Genomic DNA, 25820 nt, shown 5'->3' with positions numbered 1-25820 from the left:
AGGGCTTATGTGAGGTACTTTGTCTTGGGAAGTGATCCCCAGGCAAGAGCGAGCAACCAAGAGCGAAATCAGGGAGAAGGCAGGACCAATGGGAAGATGTATTATTGGTCACATGCATGTTTAATGAGGATCCCATTGAGACCTTCTTTTTTTTTTTTTTTTTTTTAAGATTTTATTTATATATTCATGAGAGCCACAGAGAGTCAGAGACAGGCAGAGGGAGAAGCAGGCTCCATGCAGGGAGCCCGATGTGGGACTCAATCCTGGGACCCCAGGATCACGCCCTGGGCTGAAGGCAGCCACTTATCCGCTGAGCCACCCAGGCATCCCCCACTGAGACCCTCTAAGGAGCCATATTGAGCACCTCAGAATCATTTATAAGGGGAAGCATATAGCCAAGGCTCCAGTTTCCTGTTGGACCAAGGGATGCTCCATGAGGTGTTAACTTCTTTTCCCCACCTTTCTTAGAATTCTTCAGAGCGGGGATCCCTGGGTGGCGCAGTGGTTTGGCGCCTGCCTTTGGCCCAGGGCGCGATCCTGGAGACCCGGGATCGAATCCCACGTCGGGCTCCCGGTGCGTGGAGCCTGCTTCTGTCTCTGCCTCTCTCTCTCTCTCGCTCTCTCTCTTTCTGTCTCTCTGTGTGTGACTATCATAAATAAATAAAAAAAAACTAAAAAAAAAAAAAAAAGAATTCTTCAGAGAAAGAGAAACAACAGGAGCTAGCTAGCTAGATGATAGATTGATGGACTGATTTGAGGGAACTGGCTCATGTGATTGTGGAGATTTTGCAAATCTAAAGCCTGATGCCGTAGGCTGGCAGGCTGGAGACTCTCTGGAAGAACTGCAGTTTGAATCTACAGACCAGCTGCTGGCAGAATTTTTTCTTGCACAGAGATTCCATCTTTTTCCCTGAAAGCCTTCAACTGATTGGATGAGAGTCACCCACGTCAGGGTGAACTATTTGCTTTACTCAAAGTCCACTGATTTGTTTTTCCTTTTTGTTTTTAAAGATTTCTTTTTTTTATTATTATTCATGAGAGACAGAGACAGAGAGAGGCAGAGACACAGGCAGAGGGAGAAGCAGGCTCCGTGCAGGGACCCTGACATGGGACTTGATCCTGAGTCTCCAGGATCATGCCCTGAGCTGAAGGCAGACACTCAACCCCTGAGCCACCCAGGCATCCCAAAGTCCACTGATTTATGTTCATCTCATCAAAAAAAAAAAAAAAAAAAAAAAAAACACCTTCATGGAAATATTCAGAATAATGTTTGACCAACTATCAGGGATGACTATGTCCCACCAAGCTGACATTGACAAATTATCCCTGACCCCCCGCACCCCCATCACTCACACACACTTCCAGCTTGCACATACCTGAGTGCCAAGTAGACATTTTCAGGGCAGAAAACAAGAAGCCCTGGGAGGAGGTGAGGCAGGAGGCTGCCAGTAGGTTTCTGCTGCAGTGGCTGCAGGGGTCAAAGGACAGCTGAGATGTCAGGCCAAACTCATGAGGCCTCCAAGATAACCACACAGCATACTTTCTTTTTCAACACTGAAGGAGAAAAAAAGGGTGTTGAACCAAAATAAATAGCTCCATTTGTCTAAATACACATTTAGAAACTAAAAGGAAGTCCATATACCAACAACTGTTACATAAAATAAGGGGGAAAAAAACTCGTGGATTTTCTAATGACATTTTTGAGGCAAACTAAAACCAATCATTCTTTTTTAGCAAAACTGGACTATCTCTAAAAGAACACCGAAAACTTAACCAGTTAACTTTAGCCGTTTGATTTGATGTGGGGGGAAAAATGTGTTCCCCTCAGCAAATATTTCCCCAAATTGACATGCAATGGGAAAAAACAAAAACAAAACCTCTTACTTTCACAATTTAAAAGCATAAACTTCTTTCCTAGAGTTTGGGAAAATCCCAGAATTCTTGGGATATCTCCCCGATGACGAGAGAGTGAAATCTCTCTAGAAACTTCAAGTGGCGCTAGCCTGTGTTGATGAAGCTTTGGTACACATACAGGTTAAATAATCCGTCATCTGCAATCGTTTTTTGAGAGATGGAGGAATTTTTTTTAAAAGATTTTATTTATTTACCATAGGGAATGAGAGGAAACTGAATAGGGAAAAATTAAAGAAATACAAACCTGAGAGACTCTTGACTCTGGGAAACAAATTGAGGGGAAGGTTGGTGGGGGAATGAGGTAACTGGGTGCTGGGCATTAAGGAGAGCAAGTGATGGGATAAGCACTGGGTGTTATACTCTAAGTTGGCAAATTGAATTTAATTTTTTTTAAAAAAGATTTTATTTCTTTATTTGAGAGAGAGAAAGATAGAGTGTTGTGCTGGAGAAGGGGCAGAGGGGGAGAATATCTAAGCAGACTCCCACTGAGTGCCGAGCCAATTTAATCCCACGACCCATGAGATTAGGATGTGAGCTGAAACCAAGAGTTGGGTGCTCAATCGACTGAGCCACCCAGGAGTCCCAGGACGGAGAGACTTATTTAGGCTTTTCAATAAACTCAGCCAGTTTGTTTAATCAAAGATGCTTAAGATTTATATAACACATGGGGTTTTTAGGGCTTTTTGTTTTGTTGTTGTTGTTTTAAGGAAGGAGATGATTTAAAAATATTTAGTGGTTGATTCTAATTACATGAGGTATGTAGAATAGCCAAATTCACAGAGACAAAAAGTTGAATGGTGGTTGCCAGGGGTGCCAGGTTGCTCCCTAGCGGGAAGGAGAAATGTGGAGTTAGTGTGTAATGGGTACAGATTTTGGGCTGATGAAAATGTGGGGATGGGTAGTAGTGATGGTTGTAGAACCATCTGCCAATGTACTTACTGCCACTGAATTGTATGCCTAAAAATGGTTAAAATAGTAAGTTTTATGTTACATATATTTTTCCACAATAAAAGAAATATTTACTGCAGAAACTTGGCTATAATGAGCGAGCAGGAGGGTTATACCTCCTCCTTGGCAATGACCAGACAGTGAACTTGGTGATTAGGCCTGGCTGGCTATAAAAATCAACCATTTCAAGGAGTATTGCTGTGCCTTGCATGATAAAATATAAATCCACTTTCTGACTTACTGACAGAATAACTAAGAATGTGATTAAGAGAATGCTTTCAAGGGCAAGAGGTCAAAAATTTGGCCTGTGCCCTATGTTAACAATAGGAAGCATAGGGCAGGAAAAGAATTCTTCTTGTAGAGCAGGAATTCACTAACATTTCTACTTAAAACCCACTTTTATTTATTTATTTTTATTTATTTATTTTTTTAAATTTATTTATGATAGTCACAGAGAGAGAGAGAGAGAGAGAGAGAGAGAGAGGCAGAGACATAGGCAGAGGGAGAAGCAGGCTCCATGCACCGGGAGCCCGACATGGGATTTGATCCCGGGTCTCCAGGATCACGCCCTGGGCCAAAGGCAGGCGCCAAACCGCTACGCCACCCAGGGATCCCTAAAACCCACTTTTAAAAAATAGTGGAAATGCATGATCTAATGAGAGAAAATACTGGGTTTCGTTGTTGTTATGGGCACAATCTGTGAAGAATTCATCCTTGATGTTATTAACTGTCACCCCTCCCTTATGTGTTATCATTTGACTGATACACACTAATTCTTTTAACTACCATGTATTGGTTTGGGTTTTTTGTTTTAAGTAAACTCTACATCCAACATGGGGCTTGTACTCTGACCTTGAGATCAAGAGTTGCGTGCTCTACCAATGGAACCAGCCAGGTGCCCCACTACCAATGTACTTTAAATCAAAGCTTTTTAATTGGGGGCACCTGGGTGGATCAGTTGGTTAAGCATCTGACTCTTGATTTTTGCTCAGGTCATGATTTCAGAGCCTTGGGATCAGGCCCTGTGTTGGCCCCAAGTCAGCCCTGGACTCAGTGTGGAGTCTGCTTGGGATTCTTTCTCCCTCCCATCACTCTCACACTCGCTCTCTCCTCACTTGCTCTTTCTTTCTCAAAATAAATAAATAAAATCTTTTTTTTTAAAGTCTTTTTTAACCAAAAAATATGAAGTTCCTACACATGAGTCTACCTAAATGGGAAAGGTTATATTGTATTTCCTCTAATACTTTACTTAACTTTAATTTTGGAACTTATACATTACAAGTAAGTGAGTTATTAAGTTATACCTAGAGTTGACAAATATAAAATAGTTATAAAATAGCCAAGCAAACTGAAAATAAATATAAGTATTATTTATATAGAAATATCTACATGACAATTACATGATATAATGCATGAAAAGTTCTTAAGACAGAGTCTAGCACATACGTGTTTAAGTAAAAGTTGTTTTTTGTTGACAAATATTTGATATCATTAATTTGCTTCACATTTGAGTCCATGAAATATGTAATAAATGCTTAGTGTATTTTTACTGGGTAAAAGTCATCTTACTCCACTGTATGAGGGAACAGAAAGTTGAAGGAGATAACTTGCACCATTGAGAGAAACATCACTTCTTTTTTTAAAATTTAATTTATTTTATTTTTTTAAATAATAAATTTATTTTTTATTGGTGTTCAATTTGCCAACATACAGAATAACACCCAGTGCTCATCCCGTCAAGTGCCCCCCTCAGTGCCCGTCACCCATTCACCCCCACCCCCCGCCCTCCTCCCCTTCCACCACCCCCAGTTCGCTTCCCAGAGTTAGGAGTCTTCATGTTCTGTCTCCCTTTCTGACATTTCCCACCCATTTCTTCTCCCTTCCCTTCTATTCTCTTTCACTATTATTTATATTCCCCAAATGAATGAGACCATATAATGTTTGTCCTTCTCCGATTGACTTACTTCACTCAGCATGATACCCTCCAGTTCAATCCACGTTGAAGCAAATGGTGGGTATTTGTCATTTCTAATGGCTGAGTAATATTCCATTGTATACATAAACCACATCTTCTTTATCCATTCCTCTTTCAATGGACACCGAGGCTCCTTCCACAGTTTGGCTATTGTGGACATTGCTGCTAGAAACATCGGGGTGCAGGTGTCCCGGCATTTCATTGCATCTGTATCTTTGGGGTAAATCCCCAACAGTGCAATTGCTGGGTCGTAGGGCAGGTCTATTTTTAACTCTTTGAGGAACCTCCACAGTTTTCCAGAGTGGCTGCACCAGTTCACATTCCCACCAACAGTGTAAGAGGGTTCCCCTTTCTCCACATCCTCTCCAACATTTGTTGTTTCCTGCCTTGTTAATTTTCCCCATTCTCACTGGTGTGAAATGGATGAAAGATCTAAATGTGAGACAAGATTCCATCAAAATCCTAGAGGAGAACAGAGGCAACACCCTTTTTGAACTCGGCCACATAACTTCTTGCAAGATACATCCATGAAGGCAAAAGAAACAAAAGCAAAAATGAACTATTGGGACTTCATCAAGATAAGAAACTTTTCCACAGCAAAGGATACAGTCAACAAAACTAAAAGACAACCTACAGAATGGGAGAAGATATTTGCAAATGACGTATCAGATAAAGGGCTAGTTTCCAAGATCTATAAAGAACTTATTAAACTCAACACCAAAGAAACAAACAATCCAATCATGAAATGGGCAAAAGACATGAAGAGAAATCTCACAGAGGAAGACATAGACATGGCCAACATGCACATGAGAAAATGCTCTGCGTCACTTGCCATCAGGGAAATACAAAATATCACTTCTTCTAAGATAGGGAGAAAACAATTCACATAAGGAACAAAGTACTTGAGATAAGAGATGATCCCTAAGTGTTATGGAGATTCAGATAGATCATGGGGAATTTTGTAGAGAAAGAGGCCTTTTTTCCCTGGACCTAGAAGGATAGATAGAATTTCCATGGATATGAGACAGGGTGATGAGGTTCGTTCTCAGAGGAGGGAGGAGGGAGAGCACAGAGGCAGAGCACGAGAAGTGACTGCAGGAAGAGAGAGCAAGGTGTACCTGGAACACAAACCAAGGCAGGAGAGTTCTTGGAGGTCAGCCTTGAAAAGCTGATTGGGTCCAAAGCACAGAGATCTCAGATTCTGAGAGAAAGGGACCCTTTGAAGGTACATGTACATGAAAGAACAGAGCTAGAAGAAGTTTCAGGAAGATTGATCTACAAGCATTCTGCTCCTGCCTTGTGGAAATAAAGGAAAATGGTTAAATGTCACTTCACTGGTGTGGGCACTGGCTTACCTTAGGACAGAGCCAACCCTTGGTCTTCAGAATTGAAGTCCAGGGGAAAGCTCAGAGTACTGCAGTTCCCTTAGCTCCTCCCCCTAGTCATGCAGCTCACCTCAGTATTCTAGATGGAGTGGGAAAGAAGTGGGTTTCTCATGCAGCTGGGGAAGCCAGGCGTTCGCTCACATACTTTCACTTTCCCCCATGGGAGATGCTGCCAACCAGCTGACAAGGCCTCTCTTGGCATGAGCTGTGCCGCTTTGGAAGAGGAGCCATGTGGGTCCAATAAAACTTTTCCTCTTACTATCTTCATGTGTCCACTCTTCCTGGTTGTTGCTTTTTTTTTTCTTCAATGATATGCTGGAGCTTCTCTGCTAAAACTCCTGGACTTCCCGAAAAGCACTCTCATCCATGGGCAACTGTTAAAATTGGTGTTCCTTGGGAGGAAGACAGTAGAAAACTATTCTACCATGTTGCTGACATCACTCTGCAGGTTACCTTTCAAAGAATAAAGATTAATTCTGGAAAGATTCATCTACATTCATTCACACTTCATAGAGAATTATTTATACTTTCTTTTTTTAAATTTACGCTTTCTGACTATGTAAAATTTAAGCAATTCAAGGCATTATTTTTAGAATCAAATACCAAATTGAAAAAAAAAAACAAATACCAAATTGATGGATATTAATGATGGATATCATTCACATGGTGGATAAATTCAGGTTGGCTTAACCAGGATGACCATGTGGAATTGAGCTTCTGTGCTATTTCTTTTTTTTTTTTTTTTAAGATTTTATTTATTTATTCATGAGAGATACAGAGAGAGAGAGAGAGAGGCAGAGACACAGGCAGAGGGAGAAGCAGGCTCCATGCAGGGAGTCCGACGTGGGACTCGATCCTGGGTCTCCAGGATCATGCCCTGGACCGAAGGCGGCGCTAAACCGCTGAGCCACCCGGGCGGGCCTTCTGTGCTGTTTCTGAAGGAAATTCCAAATGTGGTGGCCCAAAGAACATTTTTGAAAACAGACAACACTAGTTGAATTAAATATATGACCTCTTACTGAAGTTCAGTCCTGTGTTTGCTTTTCCCAAATTTAACAAGCTTGCTTGCTTTCTTTCTTTCTTTCTTTCTTTCTTTCTTTCTTTCTCTCTTTCTTTCTTTCATTTATTTCAGAGAAAGAGGTCAGGGGTGGGGGGGCAGGAGCAGAGCGAGAGGGACAAGCAGACTCTTGTGCCTAGTGCAGAGCCTGATATGGAGCTCCATCTCACCCCTAAGATCATGACCTGAGCTGAAATTGAGAGTCAGATGTGTAACCAACTGAGCCACCCAGGGACCCCTAATAAGTTTGTTTTCAAAACTGAGTTTCATTCTTTTCATTCATCAAATGCTTGTAACAGAGGCTACTAGTGCTCACCGATATCAGGCTCTTCTTTCCTTCCTGTTCACACAGCTAGACTGAGTCTCCCAAGTTCCCACTGTGTAATGGTGGTCATGTAGCTAGTCTTGGCCTGTTGAATGTGGTCCCTAATCTCTCCTCAGGTTCTCCAAGAGTTCCTCTCCCCTTGTCTGTTGGTTGGGTGCAGAGAATTTTCTGAGGACACTAGGGCTCCGGAAGATAGAAAGGCCACCAGAGAAGTGAAGCCTGTGTTCCTGAGTGAGCATGTGAAGAGCTCCTTGCCCCATGTCTGCCATATTGGATTGTGACTCTTTTTTGGTTAGACCAGTTAGATTTGGCTATTGCATGTGATGGCAGTGAGTCTCTCCTGACTAAGGTACATCATACCTCTTAGAATCTGATGAAGTTGCTGAGACTTTCTAGGTAACCTATATGTCATGTCTGGACCCTGAGTATCAAGAGCACTAGACACAGCTGCTGTTTTTTCATTTATTTAAGATTAGTGTTGTACTTATGTAGCTACCACACTCCCACCCCCACCCCCATAAAGCACTCCTCTTGATTCAGTTTCTGTTTCACTCTCACTCAGTGTCATTAAGTCCAACCACCTCTGCAGGACGTTTCTGTGACGACAGTTAGCTGTGTTGCTGATAAGAAGCTTTGACTGTTCGGGGCTCCCTGCTTTATACTTTGCCACCCGGCTTCAACATCTGTCAATAGGCCTTAGAGCTTCACTGCCTCTCTGCAAAGTGTCGAATCTTTCCCACATTGTCTTGAATGTGTGCTTTGAGATTGTGAGCTGTCAGCACCCAGGAGAGCCTGACCCACAGTGCCAGAACTTTCGATAACATAAACAGACCACTGAGCTCTCAGAGAGTGAGAAATCTATTTTAATATCAGCCTCAAGTTCCCTTTTTGTTTCCTCAGGGAGAGATATGCACAAATTCATTCTATTTGTGTTGTGGAATGAGTCAGAGTGCTAGTAATTTGACCGAAGTGACCAAATTCTTGTGTATTAGGTTCAAAACCCCTCAGTAGACATAATAAGTGAATAAATTTCTCTGGCTGCTCAAACTTGCCAAATGTGTATTTTTATGGTTCAGCTACATAGATTTACTGGCTTAGCAATAATGTAAAGTGGATAGAGGACTGGATAATATCTGTACATCTCCTGGAGGGGCTTTATTTTTTTTTTAAGATTTTTATTTATTTATTCATAGAGACACAGAGAGAGAGAGAGAGAGAGGCAGAGGGAGAAGCAGGCTCCATGCAGGGAGCCTGACGTGGGACTCGATCCCGGGCCGTCAGGATCACACCCCAGGCTGCAGGCGGTGCCAAACTGCTACACCACAGGGGCTGCCCCTGGAGGGGCTTTAAAGCAAAGACCATGTTTGTTAGATAAGCCTGTGTGTAAATTGGAATGGGATTCTGGCAATTGTAGGGGATAAAAATCTTTTGTAGTATTATTTGAATACTGTAGTATTTTGCTTCCAGCAAAAATGTTTATGGTTGTATAAAAATAAGAGTAGCTCATTGGCTTGTATTCTGGCTGAAAAGAAATGATTGAGAATTACTAATCTAATAGTTTTGGATTTTTAAAGATATAACATCCAAATGCCTTAGAAGGTGCATTTATTTGAATTGCTTGTCGCTTTCTCACGACTATATCCCTTTTATATGAAAAAATGAATGACAGATGTCATGGTCTGAAGTCATCTAAGAGATATTACAGTTCAATCTCCTCAAGTGACATTCACATACCTAATAACGCACAGAACGGGGAATAACAAATGTTCCGAGTAAAAAATGTTAAGAGACCTCCAAAGGAAGATATATTATTGTTGTTATTTGCTACAAATATAGGCAAAATCATGCCTCTGAAGGGGCACTTGGGTAACTCAGTTGGTTAAGCATCTGCCTCCAGTTTAGGTCATGATTTCAGGGTCCTGGGATTGAGCCCCACATTGGGCTCCCTGCTCAGCAGGGAATCTGCTTCTCCATTTCCCTCTGCCCCTTCCTGGCCCATGCTCTCTCAAATAAATTAATTAATTTAAAAAAAATCATGCCCTGAGGATTAAATTGATCCTAGAAGAAACAAGATGCATACAAACAATCTTCATAGGGTATCAAGTGGTATATTAAGTGATGGTTATTTTTTTAAAGATTTTATTTATTTATTCATGAGAGACAGAGAGAGAGCAGAGACATAGGCAGAGGGAGAAGCAGGCTCCCTGCAGGGAGCCCGATGTGGGACTCAATCCGGGAACTCTGGGATCACGCCCTGAGCCAAAGGCAGACGCTCAACCACTAAGCCACCAAGGCGTCCCTAAGTGATAGTTATTATTGCTTCTTTTACTACAAACATTTATTGTGCATCTAGAATACGTCAGCTACTGTGCTTAGTCATTTAGACGCATCAGTAAACAATTCAAAGCCCATGATATATATGAGTACTAGATGGACAATATAGGATAGATTCCTAATACAAGGCCAGGAGGTGACTGACAAAGTTTTGATATAAAATAAAACAAGGCAAGTGTATAGAGTTACAGGTACTGATATTTTGTATTGTGTGGTCTCTGAGGAGATGACATTATTCTTGGGAACCCCAAGACATGAGAAGGAGTGAGCCATGTGGAGATATGAAGAGGGTAAAGATAGGAACTTGGGAGTGTTCAACATCCAGATGTTATTTATAGCCATGGACTTGGATGAAATTATCTAGAGACAGAATGTTGAGAGAAATCTAGATAGTTAGGAGAGGAAGGGCACTCCCAGGTCACTCCATCAGTTAGAGGCCAACACTGGAGACCAAGAGCCAGCACTGGAGACCAAGAAAAAGCAATGAGCCAGGGGAAAGGAAGACAGGGAGTGTGTAATGTCCTTGAAGCCAAGTGAAGAAAGTATTTTTTTTTTTTAAGATTTTATTTACTTATTCATGAGAGACACAGAGAGAGGCAGAGACACAGTCAGAGGGAGAAGCAGGCTCCATGCAGAGAGCCCAACGTGGGACTTGATCCGAGGACTCCAGGATCACATCCTGAGCCAAAGGTAGGTGCTCAACCACTGAGCCACCCAGGTGCCCCTGAAGAAAGTGTTTTAAGAAAGAAGCTTGAGGGGCACCTGGGTGGCCTAGTTGGTTGAGGGTTGAATATCTGCCTTCGGCTCAGGTCATGATTCTGGGGTCCTGGGATTGAACCCCAGATGAGTTCCCTTCTCAGCGGGGAATTTGCTTCTCTCTCTCCTCCCCACTTGTGCTCTCTCTCGCTATCTCTGTCACTGTCTCTGTTGCTCTCTCTGTCTTTCTCTCAAATAAATTTAAAAAAAAAGAAAGAAGCTTGAGCAAGTGGTTATCTATACAGAAACAAACATTATAAGTAATGTTCCACCTCATCTAACATACAAAAACAAGTTCCATTTGGGTTAGAGAACTACAGGTAAAGAGCAAGCCTGAAAACCTTTTCAAAGGAAGTATAGACAAGTATTTTTATGACCTCAGTTAATGGAAGAATGTCTTTTAAAAAGATATAAATAGCACATACCAGAGGGGGAAAAATGAATAAATTTCAGATTTCCAGTCATCGAAAACCAGTATTAAAAAGTAAAAAGACAAAGCATAAACTAGGAGATATTTGTGGCACATATAATCTTCCAAAGCTTTTTAATAATTCAAAATATATTTTAAAAACGTATAGATTAGGGATCCCTGGGTGGCTCAGCGGTTTAGCGCCTGCCTTTGGCCCAGGGCGGGATCCTGGGGTCCCGGGATCGAGTCCCACGTCGGGCTCCCGGCATGGAGCCTGCTTCTCCCTCCTGTGTCTCTGCCTCTCTCTCTCTCTCTATGTCTATCATAAATAAATAAATAAATCTTAAAAAAAAAAAGTATAGATTAGTAAGACAAAGACACATAATCCAAAGACACTTGGTAGAAAAGACTGAATACACAGTAAACACATGAAAAGATGTTCAACTTCATTAGTAATTTAGAAAAATGAAAATTTTAATCTGCAAAGGAATTATTTATAACCACCAAACTGGCCTAAATTTAAAAACCTGATGATACCAAGTATTGACAAGGATATAGAGCATGGTAGATATTATTTACTGTTGGTGGAAGTATAAATTGGTAAACTACTTTGGGGTAATTTTGGAGCAATTTGGTATTATTTTTTAAAGATTTTATTTATTTATTCATGAGAGACACAGAGAGAGAGGCAGAGACACAGGCAGAGGGAGAAGCAGGCTCCATGCAGGGAGCCCAATGCGGGACTCGATCCCAAGTCCCCAGGATCACACCCTGGGCTGAAGGCGGCACTAAACCACTGAGCCACCTGGGCTGCTCAATTTGGTATTTTCTAATAAATTTGAGGATGAACATATCCTATTGGCCCAGCAATCTCCCTCTAGAGAGACTGTGCCCCATGTGCACCAGAAATTTGAACAAGAATGATCATAATCATTGTGTTTGTAATAGCAAACAAATAAAATAAAATAAAATAAAATAAAATAAAATAAAATAAAATAGGAATAACATTAATGTCATTAACAAGAGAATAGACTAATTCTGGCATAGTCATTGTGGTAGCCAGGTTCCAGGATGGCTTCCAGCATCACTTCCTGGTATTCACGTGCTTTGTGTACTTCCCTCCCACACCGAATGCAGCTGTGTACTTCCCTCCCACACCTCCCACCCTATAGCCAATGGGATATTTCAGAAATGATCAAAGTCACTGTGACTTCTACTTTGCTTTCTTGGTTCATTCTCTCTGGAGAAAGCCAGCTGCTATGTTATAAGGATACTCAAGCAGCCCTGTGGAGATATCCACATGGCAAGTAGCTGAGGCTTCTTTTCAACAAACACATCAATTCTCAGTATTGTGAGTGCACCATCTTGGAAATGAATTCTCTAGCCTGCGTCAAGCCTCCAGATAACTATATCTTCACTTCAACTTCATGGGAGACACTGAAGCTAGAACAACTCAGCTAGGCTTTTCCTAAATTCTCAACCTACAGAAACTGTTTATTGTTGTTTTGAGCTGCAAAATTTTGGAGTAATTTGTCACACAGCAATAGATAACTAATACAATTTGCCCTGGAACACTGTATAGCAGTGTAAACAAGCGATGCTTACAAATAGCATCATGACTACATCTTATAAAAATAATGTTGAGAGAAAAAAGCTAATCACAAAAATATGTGCACTAAGTTACCATTTATGTAAAGGTAATAAAATGAAACTAATACACTATTAGAGATATACACATATGCAGTGAAACAATGTAGGATATAACAAGGGAATAATAAACACAAAAAAAGTGGTTATATCCGGGAGGTAGGAAGAGACAAGCAATCAGAGAAAGACACACCAGAATTTCTAGTGGAAATGTTCTACTTTTTAAGCTGACCAATGGGTACACTGGTGTTTATTATACTAATTTTTACATCTTCTGAATGCATGAAAAATGTTAAAATAATTATTTTAAAAAAGAAGATGGGAATGAATGCCCCAAGTTGCTAAGAGGTTGATTGTGCTAAGGACAGAGGATTGACCATTGGATCTCACCAGGTAGGGGTCTCTGATGACCCTATTGGGCACAATTTCAGAGAGTCATGGGTAAAAAGCACACTTGGATTGGGTTGAAGAGAGAACAGGAGGTGAGGAAATGGGAACATCACGTACCATTCAGTCTGAGACTCTTCGTAATGGGGAACAGAAAAATAGTATATAGATAGATAGATAGATAGATAGATAGATAGATAGATAGATAGATATATTTGGAAAAAATATTTTTTAAGGAAGTGAAAATAGTTGTTTCAGGAGAGACTATTAAGAATTGCATCATCAAAAAAAAAAAAAGAATTGCATCAATTCTTGAATAGTTGAAAAATGAGGAGATACAGTTCAACAGTAAAGGAGTTGGCCTTAGAGAAGACTGTAAAATTGTATATTGATATTATTCATGAAATAGCAGTAGTACCAAAGCTGGGTGGGCAGCAATCTTCACACAACAGAACAGAGCACATGGACTTATAATATCTTAATTAAGGTCAGAATACTGGTGATGGGAACGATATCAAAACCATCCCTGATGTCTTTGGACAGGGATGAAGACAGATTAGGAAGCAGATACGTTGTTTCCAGAAGCTGCCTTCTGATTATTTCTTTGTCCTTATGGTCCTCTCTCCTTTTCTTTCTTTTCAGATTCTCTCTCCAGACCCAACCTTCACAATCTAATCTCAGTTAATGAATCACACTGAAGTATAAGAAGTAAGCAAATTTGGGACGCCTGGGTGGCTCAGTGGTTGAGCATCTGCCTTTGACTCAAATTATGATTCCGGGGTCCTGGGATCGAGTCCCACATCAGACTCCCTGCAGGGAGCCTGCTTCTCCCTTTGCCTATGTCTTTGCCTTTTTCTCTGTGTCTATCATGAATAAATAAATAAATAATCTTTTTTTAAAAAGAAGTAAGGAAATTTATAAGACGCTCTTTTGGGGAGCTTTAACACTTTATTTATGTTCCAGAGTTGAAGTTCTAATTTGGAATCTCTAGGTCTCTCCTCTCTCTACCATGTGTGACTCCATGAATTTGAAGTGCTTGGGACAGGTTAGTAGACATCTCAACCCAATTCAAATCAACCAGGAACATAGGTATTAATGCTACACTTTTTTTTAAAAGATTTTATTTATTTATTCATGAGAGACACAGAGAGAAAGGAGGGGGCAGAGACACAGGCAGAGGGAGAATCAGGCTCCATCCACGGAGCTTGTCGTGGGATTTGATCCCAGGTCTCCAGGACCACACCCTGGGCTGAAGGCGGCACTAAACCGCTGAGCCACCTGGGCTGCCCTTAATGCTACACTTTAAATGGCAAGTGTGAGTCCAGGTTATAATGGAGCAATCCTTTAATTACTGTATAGGGTGCAGCTATATGGATACACCAAGTGTGTCAAGGGGCAAGATCTCATACAAATGGAACAATGCTAGAGCTGAAGCCGACCACTTCTATCTATACTCAGGAACCATACCTGAGAATGGGAGGTAGGGAAAGAAGATGAATACTTTCATGATGTCAAATACCTAGGAGGAGGGACCTCCTTCAGACCAGAAACCAGAACCAGGAGGGAGATCCTAAGTGACAAAAAGAGGCCTTTTATTTTGGGTTTAATTGCAGAAAGGCCAAGGTATCCAGGAGGAACCCAATGATGGGAAATTGGCTGAGATGATCTAAGGAGACAGGCCAGAAGCACCCTTTCTTTGGGATCCCATATGTAAAGGGAATGGACCATGAGCCTTGAGGACATAGAGAAAGCAATGATGGTATTAGAGTTTATTTCTAAGACAGACTGTATTTATATTCCTGATTATCCCTGTGTTTAGTTACTTGTTCATCTCCACTGCCCCCCACTAAAGTCTTGCTGTGTCTAGCCTGTCTCCATAATAATGGAATCTAACCTTACTGAGCACAAACCCAAGCTATGTGCTGCACACTGTATGAAGTCACCTGACAATGTGAGAGACCTCCCCATGGGTCGGACCTAGCTCAACCAAGAGGATACACCAGCTTCTGAGTCTAGGACTCCATTTTGGAGGTATTGATACCTCCTTCTACAGGCGATGTGAGGTCCAAATAGGAGACAATATAGAATCTGGAAATTCTATATTGAGAGAAGCAAATGAGGTCTGAACTAAGAAAAACTGGTGGGAAAAGGAGGATCCAAGAAAATGTATGCAAAGGAAATGCTGCTGAAAACAGCAGTTACAGGAAACAAAGAATAGAGGATGTTCAGGAGAGGAGTGCACTGCACATCTAGATAGAACAGACAGTATGCTAACGGCATTAGGTGTCTGAAATTATACACTGGTTGCCTGAATCTTTTATGTCTTATCTTTTTAAGTGTATTTGTACTGATTTATTTAAGTAATCTCTACACCCAACATGGGGCTTGAACTCAGGACCCAGAGATCAAGAATCACATGCCCTTCTGACTGAGCCAGCCAGGCACCCCTGAATCTTTTATTTTTTTTAATATCTAATCCACTCTACTTTAATCTAATTTGTAAGTACCTTCTTCTAGTTTGGGACACCTGGATGGCTCAGTGGTTGAGGTCTGCCTTTGGCTCAGGGCGATCCCAAGTCCAGGCTCCCTGTGGGAAGCCTGCTTCTCCCTCTGCCTGTGTCTCTGCCTCTCTCTGAGTCTCTCATGAATAAATAAATAAAATCTTTTTTTTTTTTAAGATCTTATCATAGTTCTTGCAATTGGATCTTTTATCGCTGCCACTTCCATTCGTCTGACTGGAATCTGCTGCAGTGTCCTAAAATGAAACAAGGTCAGTCCGTATGAAAATTTTTGTTCTAAACATTTCAAAGTTTCTATTTTTGTTCTGTCAGTAGGGGGTTGAAGTATGGGGACCTGTGCGCTGGGCTTTTTTTTTCATGTCATAGGTCAGAAACTAGTATTTTCTGCCTCTGAGCCAAAGGGAAGAAACAAAAATGTGACATGAATTTGGCCCCAGCTGCCTCCACTGAGTGGCAGGGTCACTTCTTGGTCCCAAAGTGTATCTGGTCATGTTCCTTTAAAGTGTCCTCTAGTCATGATTTTTTTGAAATAGGCAAGAGATAACTATGGACAGGGGCGAGGGTGGTAATGATGTTCTCAGGGCAGAGAGGACTTTGGGAATAGAATTCCCAACAGAAAACCTGGACTGGACACCTTTGCTGTAGCCGGCTCACGGCAGGGCCAAAGCACTCCCACACGAATTCAGGTTAATTGCTGCTAAAATTATGATGGATTTTCTTTCTGTCTCTGTCTCTCTCTCTCTCTCTCTCTCTGGTACTCTTTATTGTCACAAGAAAAAAAAAAATCTAGGAAATGCTACAAAAATACACTCTGTCCAAAAAGAAGTCCTTTGCACTTGTCCTCAGCAAACTCTATAGCAGTGAGTTTTCTCCACTAGCAGACTCAGACCTACCCACTTTCTGAGCCAATAATTATGAGGGCAGGAGTACATTAATATATTTTCTCACTTCCAGCACCATCATTATCAGGTTGGTTAAAAATTTGTTGGTCTTATTTAAAAAAAAAAAAAAAGAATTTGTTGGTCTTTTAAAGGCCTATTATCTCCTGGGTGGAGTGTGGGCCCTGTTATGGGCTGAACTGTGTTCCCTCAAAATTTTTGTATTGAAGCTCCATCCTCCAGGAGCACAGAAGGTGACTGTATTTGGAGATAGGGCTTTCAAAGACATAATTTTTTTTAAAGATTTTATTTATTTATTCATGAGAGACACACAGAGAGAGGCAGAGACACAGGTAGAGGGAGAAGCAGGCTCCCCACAGGGAGCCTGATGCAGGACTCAATCCCAGGACCCCGGGATCACGCCCTGAGCCAAGACAGATGCTCAAGACTGAGCCACCCAGGCATCCCTCAAAGACATAATTAAGGCTGAATAAGGTCATTAAGGTGGGCCCTAATCCCTCTTTAATGGGATGATTGGTGTCCATGTAAGAACAGGAGTTTAGGACAGAGGCACACATGAAAAGATCATGTGAAGATACAGGGAGAAAATAGCAATCTACAAACCAAGAAGGGAGGCCCCAGAAGAAACCAACCCTGCTGACCACCCCCCCATCTTGGGCTCCCAGCCTCCAGAACTGTGAGGAAATAAATTTTTGTTGTTCATGCCACCTAGTCTGTGGTACTTTGGCTGTCCTAACAGACAAATGCAAGCCTCACACATTCCTTCCCACTAAATGCCAATTCTTCTCTCCTCCTCATTCAACAAGCCAATATGAATGGACTTCTGCTAGGATCCCTCTCCGTCCTGAACCCATCCCTTACACCAGGGTTTGGCAAACTTTTCCTGCAGAGTGCCAGAGAGTAACTATTTTAATCTTGGAATGTCAAGAGGCAAGAGAGAGAGAATATCCTGTAGTTGCTAATATAAATTGAAAATGTAATGCTTCTGCTTGCGCACCAATGTTCATAGCAGCATTATTCACAGTAGCCAAAAGGTGAAAACAACCCAAGTGTTCACTGGGAAGATAGATAAAGTGCGGTATATCCATACAATGGAATATCATGCAGCCTTAAGAGGAAGGAAATTCTGACAAGTGCTACAACATGGATAAATCTCAAAATGATATTTTATGGCAAGTGTCATAAGCCAGATACAAAAAGACATGTATTGTGTTATTCCACTTATATGAGGTACTTAAAACAGGCAAATCTGTGGAGACAGAAGGTAGAACAGTGGTTACCAGAGACTGGAAGGAGGAAGGAATAGTGAATTGTTGTTTAAGGGACAGAGTTCTAAGGATGATAAAAGTTCTGGAAATGGATAGTAATGATTGTTACACAGCATTGTTTGTTTGCTTTTTTAAGGATTATTTATTTATTTATTCATAGAGACACAGAGAGAGAATGAGAGGCAGAGACACAGGCGGAGGGAGAAGCAGGCTCCATGCAGAGCCCCACACGGGACTCCATCCAGGGTCTCCAGGATCACACCCTGAGCTGCAGGTGGCGCTAAACTGCTGCGCCACCGGGGCTGCCCTACACAGCATTGTGAACGTACTTAATGCCACTGCATTGTACACATAAAAATACAATTCTTAGGAATTTTATGTTAGATGTAGTTTGCTACCATCACCACCACCGCTATTCCCCTTTCCCAAATGTAATCACTTAAAAACATTAAATATAAGGCTGGGGGTGGGGTGCAGGTGGGTAGGAGGGGACACAGACTGACCTACAGACTCTAGTGTTCCTACTTCTGCCCCATACTGTTCAGTCGGTGTCCTGCCTCTATCTATTTCTTAACAGTAAGCAAGAGGTCTGCTCTAAACAGACAGATCACCTGTAACTATCAACATCTGGATGGTTCCCCTGCACCAGGTGCTCTGGATCTTTGTCTTGCCTTTCTCCATCATCCTGTGTCACTGGATACTTGCAGACATCTCTGCATACTCTGGGGCCTCATCCACTAAGGCTACAGATGGAGATGTTTGAAAGCTTTGCTTGGGGAATGGTCCTCCAGGGAGGATACAAACAAATTAAAAAATACGATTCTGGTTTTATTATAACAGGACCACATTTAATACCCAAGATAAGAAAACGAAGCTGAATGTATTGCTTATCTAATAAGGGAGAGCTGTGGTGGTCAGACTCTCTGCACAGGGTACAGTGTTGACTTACAAAAGGTTTTGGGAACATGAGCTCACGGATTGGGAGACTTTCAGAGGCATAAGTGGATTACCATCATCTGCAGAAGTGTAGTTGCTGGCTGAGCTCTTGTTGGTTGGTTGGCATTCAGGTGTGTTTATTTATTTATTTATTTATTTATTTATTAAGATTTTATTTATTTATTCATGATAGTCACACAGAGAGAGACAGAGAGGCAGAGACACAGGCAGAGGGAGGAGCAGGCTCCATGCACCGGGAGCCCGACGTGGGATTCGATCCCGGGTCTCCAGGATCGCGCCCTGGGCCAAAGGCAGGCGCCAAACAGCTGCGCCACCCAGGGATCCCTCAGGTGTGTTTATTAAAGTGAGTCCATCTCTGATTGGCTTATTTTCATTTAATAGGGGTTGAATTGATTGGTCAGCCTGTGAAAGCATGTTCACTAGGGCAAGTTGTCACTGATCAATTGAATGGATATAAAACCAGTTCTGGTGGCTACTTGTTTCCATGGCTACAGAACAATCAGGGTTTCCCTAAATTGGTGGGAACTTTGCAATTCTCCTGTTTGGCTGTGTAGCTATCTCTTCAGCCATTAAAAATCTTTATCTCCATGGCAAAGACTGCCAATTGCCTACCTAATATCTATTCTCCCCTTTTATTAATAGAGCCCTGTTTTTGTTAACAGCAGCAGTGTTCCCAGACAATCTTGCATATGTGGTTGACAATGTGACATAATCATAACCAATGAGATGTGAGCAGAATCATTTGGTGCTGCTTTTGGGAAAACTCCTTCAAAGTGAGGAGTCAGTAGGCACGGCCCTTTTCTCCTTCCTGTCTGGAAGGACGTCAAATATGTGGGGGACAGAAGCCATGGATTTATGAGAACTAAAGCAATCCCCTCATGATGGCAGAGAGAGAGAGAATATGGTGAAGCTGTCATATCAGTGCTGGATTTGCAGCTGTGTAAAATACAAAATCAAAACCAAGAACAAAATGCAAACCTTGGGGATCCCTGGATGGCTTAGCAGTTTGGCGCCAGCCTTTAGCCCAGGGTGTGATCCTGGAGTCCCGGGATCGAGTCCCACATCGGGCTCCCTGCATGGAGTCTGCTTCTCCCTCTGCCTGTGTCTCTGCCTCTCTCTCTCTCTCTCATGAATAAATAAATAAATAAATCTTAAAAAAAAAATGCAAACCTCTCTTTGGTTTAGCTACTGTGAGTTGAATTTTCTGTATGTGTAGCCAAACCTATTCCTAGTTGATAAACCTGCTTTCTGGTTTTCTCCTTTTTTTTTTTTTTTTAAGATTTTATTTATTATTCATGAGATACACAGAGAGAGAAGAGAGGCAGAGACACAGGCAGAGGGAGAAGCAGGCTCCATGCAGGGAGCCCGACATGGGACTCGATTCCAGGTCTCCAGGATCCGGCCCTGGACAGAAGGCACTGCTTAAACCACTGAGCCACCCAGGCTGCCCGTTTTTTTCCTTTTTAATCTCTCAGCACACAATCATATCAATGGCATCCATGCATACTCATTGCATAGCAGAGTTCTTGGCCCACCAGGCAACATACTATCAATATATATTTGCTGAATGTGTAATTCCCAAATGAGGTTTTTTTCTGCCTTGTGATATGAGGCAATAAGTACAAAACATCATCTACAAAGTATTTTTGCCAGAAATATTTAACCTGAAACCAATCATGAAGAAACTACTAGACAAATTCTGTATTGGAGGCCATCTAAAACAACACACCTGGACTCTTCCAGAAAGTTCCACAGGACAAAACAGTAAACAATAAGGTGGGAAGGGGGACTATTCTAGATTAAAAGAGATTAAATATACATAACAACCAAATGCAATGTGTGAATCCTGGATCGAAGAACAACAAAAGGTATCTGTGTCACCCGACAGACTCGGACTTTGAAGCCAGAAATCCCAAAGACACTCCCAGTGGCCTGTGTGGTATGGAAAAGGCACTTCTTGGAAGACAGATTCCCCTGCTCACAACCTCATGCAGACGGCTCAGATCAGGAGAGAAACTTGGAGAGTTGTTGATTCTAGAAAATACTTTGTATAGCTGGGATATAAGAAACCTAGGAGTTTCTATAGAGTTCCAAGGATCAGTACAACCAGAGAGGCTTAGGAAAAGACTAACATCTATGAGAGAGGCTCCTACAGGGAGCAATGGAACATTGTAAGCAACACATGACAATCCCCTCACAACCTCAGAAGCCACCAGGGCTCCTCCCGGTTTGGCTGGCGGGGTGTGAGCACCCGAGGAGCTTCCCGAGCCATGCAGCCAAACTCAGCCACTGCAGCCACTTGCCACACACAGCCAGTATGGTGCCAGAGCTAGAAGGAGGGTCACGCTGCGGATCTCTGGAAGCATAAAATAACGACTGCGAGATGACTTCTTACCCAGTGGGTTGGAAACCAGGTGCTCCTGCTGGAGTGCGGGGTCGCCGAGACACCGCAAGACCTGGGTCCACTAGAGGGCGGTAGAGCACAGTGGTTAGGGCACCGCCTCTGTGACCCTGGATGGGTCCTGGCTTCTTCACTTGGCAGTTAGGTGACCTAAGGCGAGTCACAACCTCTCTGAGCTTGGGTTTCCTCATCTGTAATATGGAGATGAGAACAGTGTCTACAACGCACGTTTCTTCTGATTAATACACGTGACTGGCATATTGTAAATACTCAATTAATATTAGTTATTAGAGGGATGCCTGGCTGGCTCAGTTGGTGGAATCTACAACTCCTCATCTTAGGGTTGTAAGTTCCAGCCCCACGATGGGTGTAGAGATTACTGAAAAATAAAATCTTGGGTAAAAATTCTAAGAAAAAGACAACTTGGGTTAAAAAAATATATTAGCTAGTAGTATCATCCACTGATACGAGGAGGCAGGGCTGCCCCTGCACTTATTCATCTGAGAGTATGCATGCAGCAGAGCACATGAGGACACAGTGCATTGGAACTTAGGAAGCAAGGCCTGGAAAATGCTGCTCACAAAGTTGAGTTGAAGAATGAATCACCAAATGGAGACATGTGACACACCAGGCCAGAGGCCACCCACCCATTCCCTCCAGCTATAGCCTTGTTTTTGGTCTTTAAAACAATTTTTTTTTCATTGTGGCAAAATACACATAATAGAAAATTCACCATCTTAATCATTTCTCAGTGTTTGTTCAGTGGCATGGAGCACAATTTATATTGTTGAGCAATCATGGCCACCATCTATCTTGAGAACATTCTTCATCTTGCAAAACTGAAACTCTCTACCCATTCATCACTAACTTCCCGTTCGCCTCGCGGCCAGTCCCCTGGCAACTGCATTCTATTTTCTCTGTTTATACATTTGACTACTCTAGGTGCCTCATATAAGCAGAATCATACAGTGTCTTTTTTATGACTGGCATCTGTAATGTCCTCATGGTTTATCCGTATTGGAGCATGTCCGAGTTTCCTTCATTTTTACAGCTGCATAATAGCCCATCACATTTATATCACATTTTGTTTATCCACTTGTTGGGTGTTGATGGAGTAATTCTTTGGTTCCTTTTGAACCAGAAGATCCATCAAGGCTTTTCTGGGAAGGGTTAAGCAACCAAGGGAATCAGTGGCTGACCCCTGGAATGAAAAGATATCTCCAATATGGCAAAGGCCTAGGAGAACAAGAAAGAATTTGCAGACAAGGGAGGAAAGAAATTCAGCCAGTATACAGACCCCCAAGTGTATTTAGTCCCTAAAATGTCACTCACACAGTGGAGACCATGATGGTCACTGTCTCTCAGTTCCAAACCCATGCTTCTCTACTTGGCTTCGTGGAGCTAGGCTGAGACCCTGCAAACCACACATCGGGCTCTACCAGTGTGGGGTGCTACAGGAAGGCTATAAGCCTGGAGGAAGAAGTAGGGCCCTGGGACCTCCTTTCTGCTTGTGATTCCTCTGAGCAACACCCCAGCAATGCCATGTCACCTGGGAGAAGCTGTGCCTTCCTGTAGTAGCAGCACAATCCAGTTGCCAGGTGATCCAATACTTGCAGAGGCACATCATGGATCCTGACCATCGCCAACCAGCCAGCGTCCCCTCTGAGGTCCAGGTCCTAGTCCCATGGTACTACTCCTGTAAGTTGTAATGTTTTCATTATTCCAGGCATTTCCCTTTGTTTGTCTAGCCCAAGAGGTGCTAGCTATCTCTTCTGTGGTATCTTGGAATTGTCTTGGAGTTGGTTAATAATTCTTTACATTTAATACTCTTTTTTTAAGTTATTGCTGTAGTTTTGTCTCCTGACTTAATTCTACCTGAAGCACCCCCGACCGTTATTTCAAAGCTGTAACAATATGTTTTCACATCCCTCCTATTTGAAAGGATGACCTGGCCTCCTGTTTCCTTTGGAAAATCAAAGCTTTTATTTAGGGGCACCTGACTGGCTCCGTTGATTGAGCATTTGCCTTCAGCTCAGGTCATGATCTCGAGGTCCTGGGACTGAGCCCTAAGTGGGGCTCCCTGCTCAGTGGGGAGTCTGCTTCTCCCTCTCCCTTTGCCCCCCTCCCTGTTCAAGCGCTCTCTGTCTCTAAAAATAAATACATGTATCTTTAAGAAGAAAGAAAGAAAATTAAAGCCATTCAGGTGACCTCAAACATGCTTCTCCTAATACCAGCCAATCTATAAAAATTCCTGTAGCCAATTTCCTTTTCTTCAGTCTCAGAAGATAAATCATTTCTGTTTAATTCCAAATCTTCCATAGGTACTTCTGAGCCCAACCCCTCCAATGTCCCCTATTCTGCTCTATCCCTTATATCTTCTCTCAATTCTTAATATGCTCTTTTCTATAGAGAAGCTCTCTAGGAAGCTAACTAAGAATGAACAAAAGGGTTGGCAGGTACTCTGTTCCTCTCTCTTGTTAACCACATCCACACTTCCCCCGTAGCATGTCCACCTAAGTCTGAATTCCCAGACAAGTTCTGCATTCCCAGAATCTAGCACAGAGATTGGCAGGGAGGAGGCAGGCAAGTGACACCCTGTAAGTGTTTGCTGAATGGGTATGGTAGACAGAGGGCTGCTGCTGGCTGAAGGAATCAACGAATGGGTGGGATTCTGTGGTTAGCAGACAGAGCTCATGGCACACCCTCGAGCCACATTTCTCACTGTGCAGTCCTTGGACCACCGGCACTAGAATCACTTGGGAGCTTTTCGAAAATGCTGACTCAAAACCCACATTGATTGGGGTTTGTCAGTGTGACACAGGAGCCAAAGAGCTCCCAGGGACCAGAGTTGAAATAACTTGAGCAACAAAACAAATGATGTTGGGTTATAACCCAAAGTATGAAATAAATGTCCATGAGTCTATACTGATATAAATGGCTGAATAAATAAATGGGAGAGAAGAGACAAATTTCCTGTACAGAAGAATTCCAAATAATTTATATACAAACCACATCCTCAAAGAGGTGGAACATAACTTCCTGCTCAAGAGTGGGCTGCCCATAGTGAGTGCAGTATGAGCACAGTATGAAAGAGGCAGTGGGTAATTTTGCAGTGGAGAAACCTGACTCACACAACCTCAACCAGGTGAGAGTCAACATAAGTACCGATGAGTCAGGTTGATAGTATGTATACTTGATATTGTGTGAAAACAATAGCTTTTTGCCTTTGTCTGTATTTTCCCCAACAATCTATAACCTCAGTCTTATCATGAGAAAAAGGTCAGACAAGTTCCAATAAAGGGATACTCTGCAAACTTCCTAACCAGTACTCCTCCAAACTATCAAGGTCATCGAAAACAAGGAAAGTCATAAAACCGTCACAGCCAAGAAGAGCCTAAAGAGATATGATGGCTAAATGTAATGCTGCATCCTAGATGGGATCCTGGAACAGAAAAACGGCAGTAGGTAAAAACTACTTTATGTAAATAAAGTACTGACTTCAGTTCATCACAATATATCTATACTGGTTTATGAATTGTGACAAATGGGTAAATAGATATTCATAACAGGAGAGGCTGGATGTAGGGCTTATGGGAATTTTTTGTGCAATCTTCCCAATTTTTCTGTAAACCTAAAGCTTTTCTAAAAAATGAGGATGACTAAAAATGTTGTTTTTGTTTTTGTTTTAAAGATTTTATTTATTTCAGGCAGAGAGCATGAGCAGCAGGGAGAGGCAGAGGGAGAAGCAGACTCACGGACAAGCAGGATCATGACCTGAGCCAAAGGCAGGTGCTTAACCAAAGAGCCACCCAGGCACCCCAAAATATTTGTGTTTTTGTTTTTAAGATTTTATTTTATCTATTCATGAGAGACACACAGAGAGAGAGAGACAGAGACACAGGCAGAGGGAGAAGCAGGCTCCATGCAGGGAGCCCGATGTGGGACTTGATCCCAGGTATCCAGGGTTATGACCTGGGCTGAAGGCAACGCTAAACCGCTGAGCCACCTGGGCTGCCCAATATTTGTGTTTTTTAAAATGCAAATTCCTGGACCTCCCCTCTGAATCTCAGGCAATGAGCCTCAGGACTATGCATTGTAAACAAGTATCTCACTGGTTTTATGCACAATGATGTCTGGAAAACAGTGTCTTAGAGACTGTCTGCTCAGAGACACAGAGATCCCTTGCTTACTGTGGTTTGGATCCATGCCACCATGTTGCACAGCCCCAGGATCACCCTTGATGTCATGTCCAATTTATAATGCTAATGGCACCCATGCTACCATGGATTAGACATCCTGTATCTGTGGGCTTTCTGCACCATTATTTTGATTGGTGAGCCAATGTTTAACAATTGGGAAATTCTTTATTAAAGTCCAAAAGTCTGGGCTGCATTTCTGTTTCCCCCCACTCATTCCCTCATGGCATCCCAAGCAGAGCTTAGGGGTGGCTCAACTGTTTGGTGGAGACATGTGCTGGTCAGTTCGATGTGATCTCTACTACTTTCTCTTGTTCTCAACTCTTTTCAGGGGCTGTTACTAGCATGCCTGTATTGCCATCTTCTTTATGAAAAAAACAAAAACAAAAAAACAAAATAAACCCAAAACACCGTTATCTATATCTGGGTTGCTATCAAAAGAG

General features: G+C 42.2%; 1 long non-coding RNA gene across 3 annotated transcripts in view; it reads right to left on the bottom strand.

The window, feature by feature from the left end:
* Positions 1-25820, bottom strand: part of LOC140607900 (uncharacterized) — a 62473-nt gene that overhangs the window by 20214 nt on the left and 16439 nt on the right. For 2 of the 3 annotated variants that reach the window (XR_012009813.1, XR_012009814.1), the window contains exons 3-5: positions 22731-22877; positions 21176-21372; positions 1377-1554 (exon numbers count right to left, since the gene is read on the bottom strand). This is a non-coding gene — a long non-coding RNA (uncharacterized lncRNA). Of the gene's footprint in view, positions 1-1376; positions 1555-4737; positions 6615-21175; positions 21373-22730; positions 22878-25820 lie in introns of those variants that run through there. The other variant, XR_012009815.1, reaches the window with a different exon arrangement.

Source organism: Canis lupus, chromosome 17 (assembly GCF_048164855.1).
Source record: "Canis lupus baileyi chromosome 17, mCanLup2.hap1, whole genome shotgun sequence".
NCBI classification, from domain to species: Eukaryota; Metazoa; Chordata; class Mammalia; order Carnivora; family Canidae; genus Canis; species Canis lupus.
Note: the sequence above shows the minus strand (reverse complement) of the source record. Positions and strands in the feature narration are given on the sequence as shown.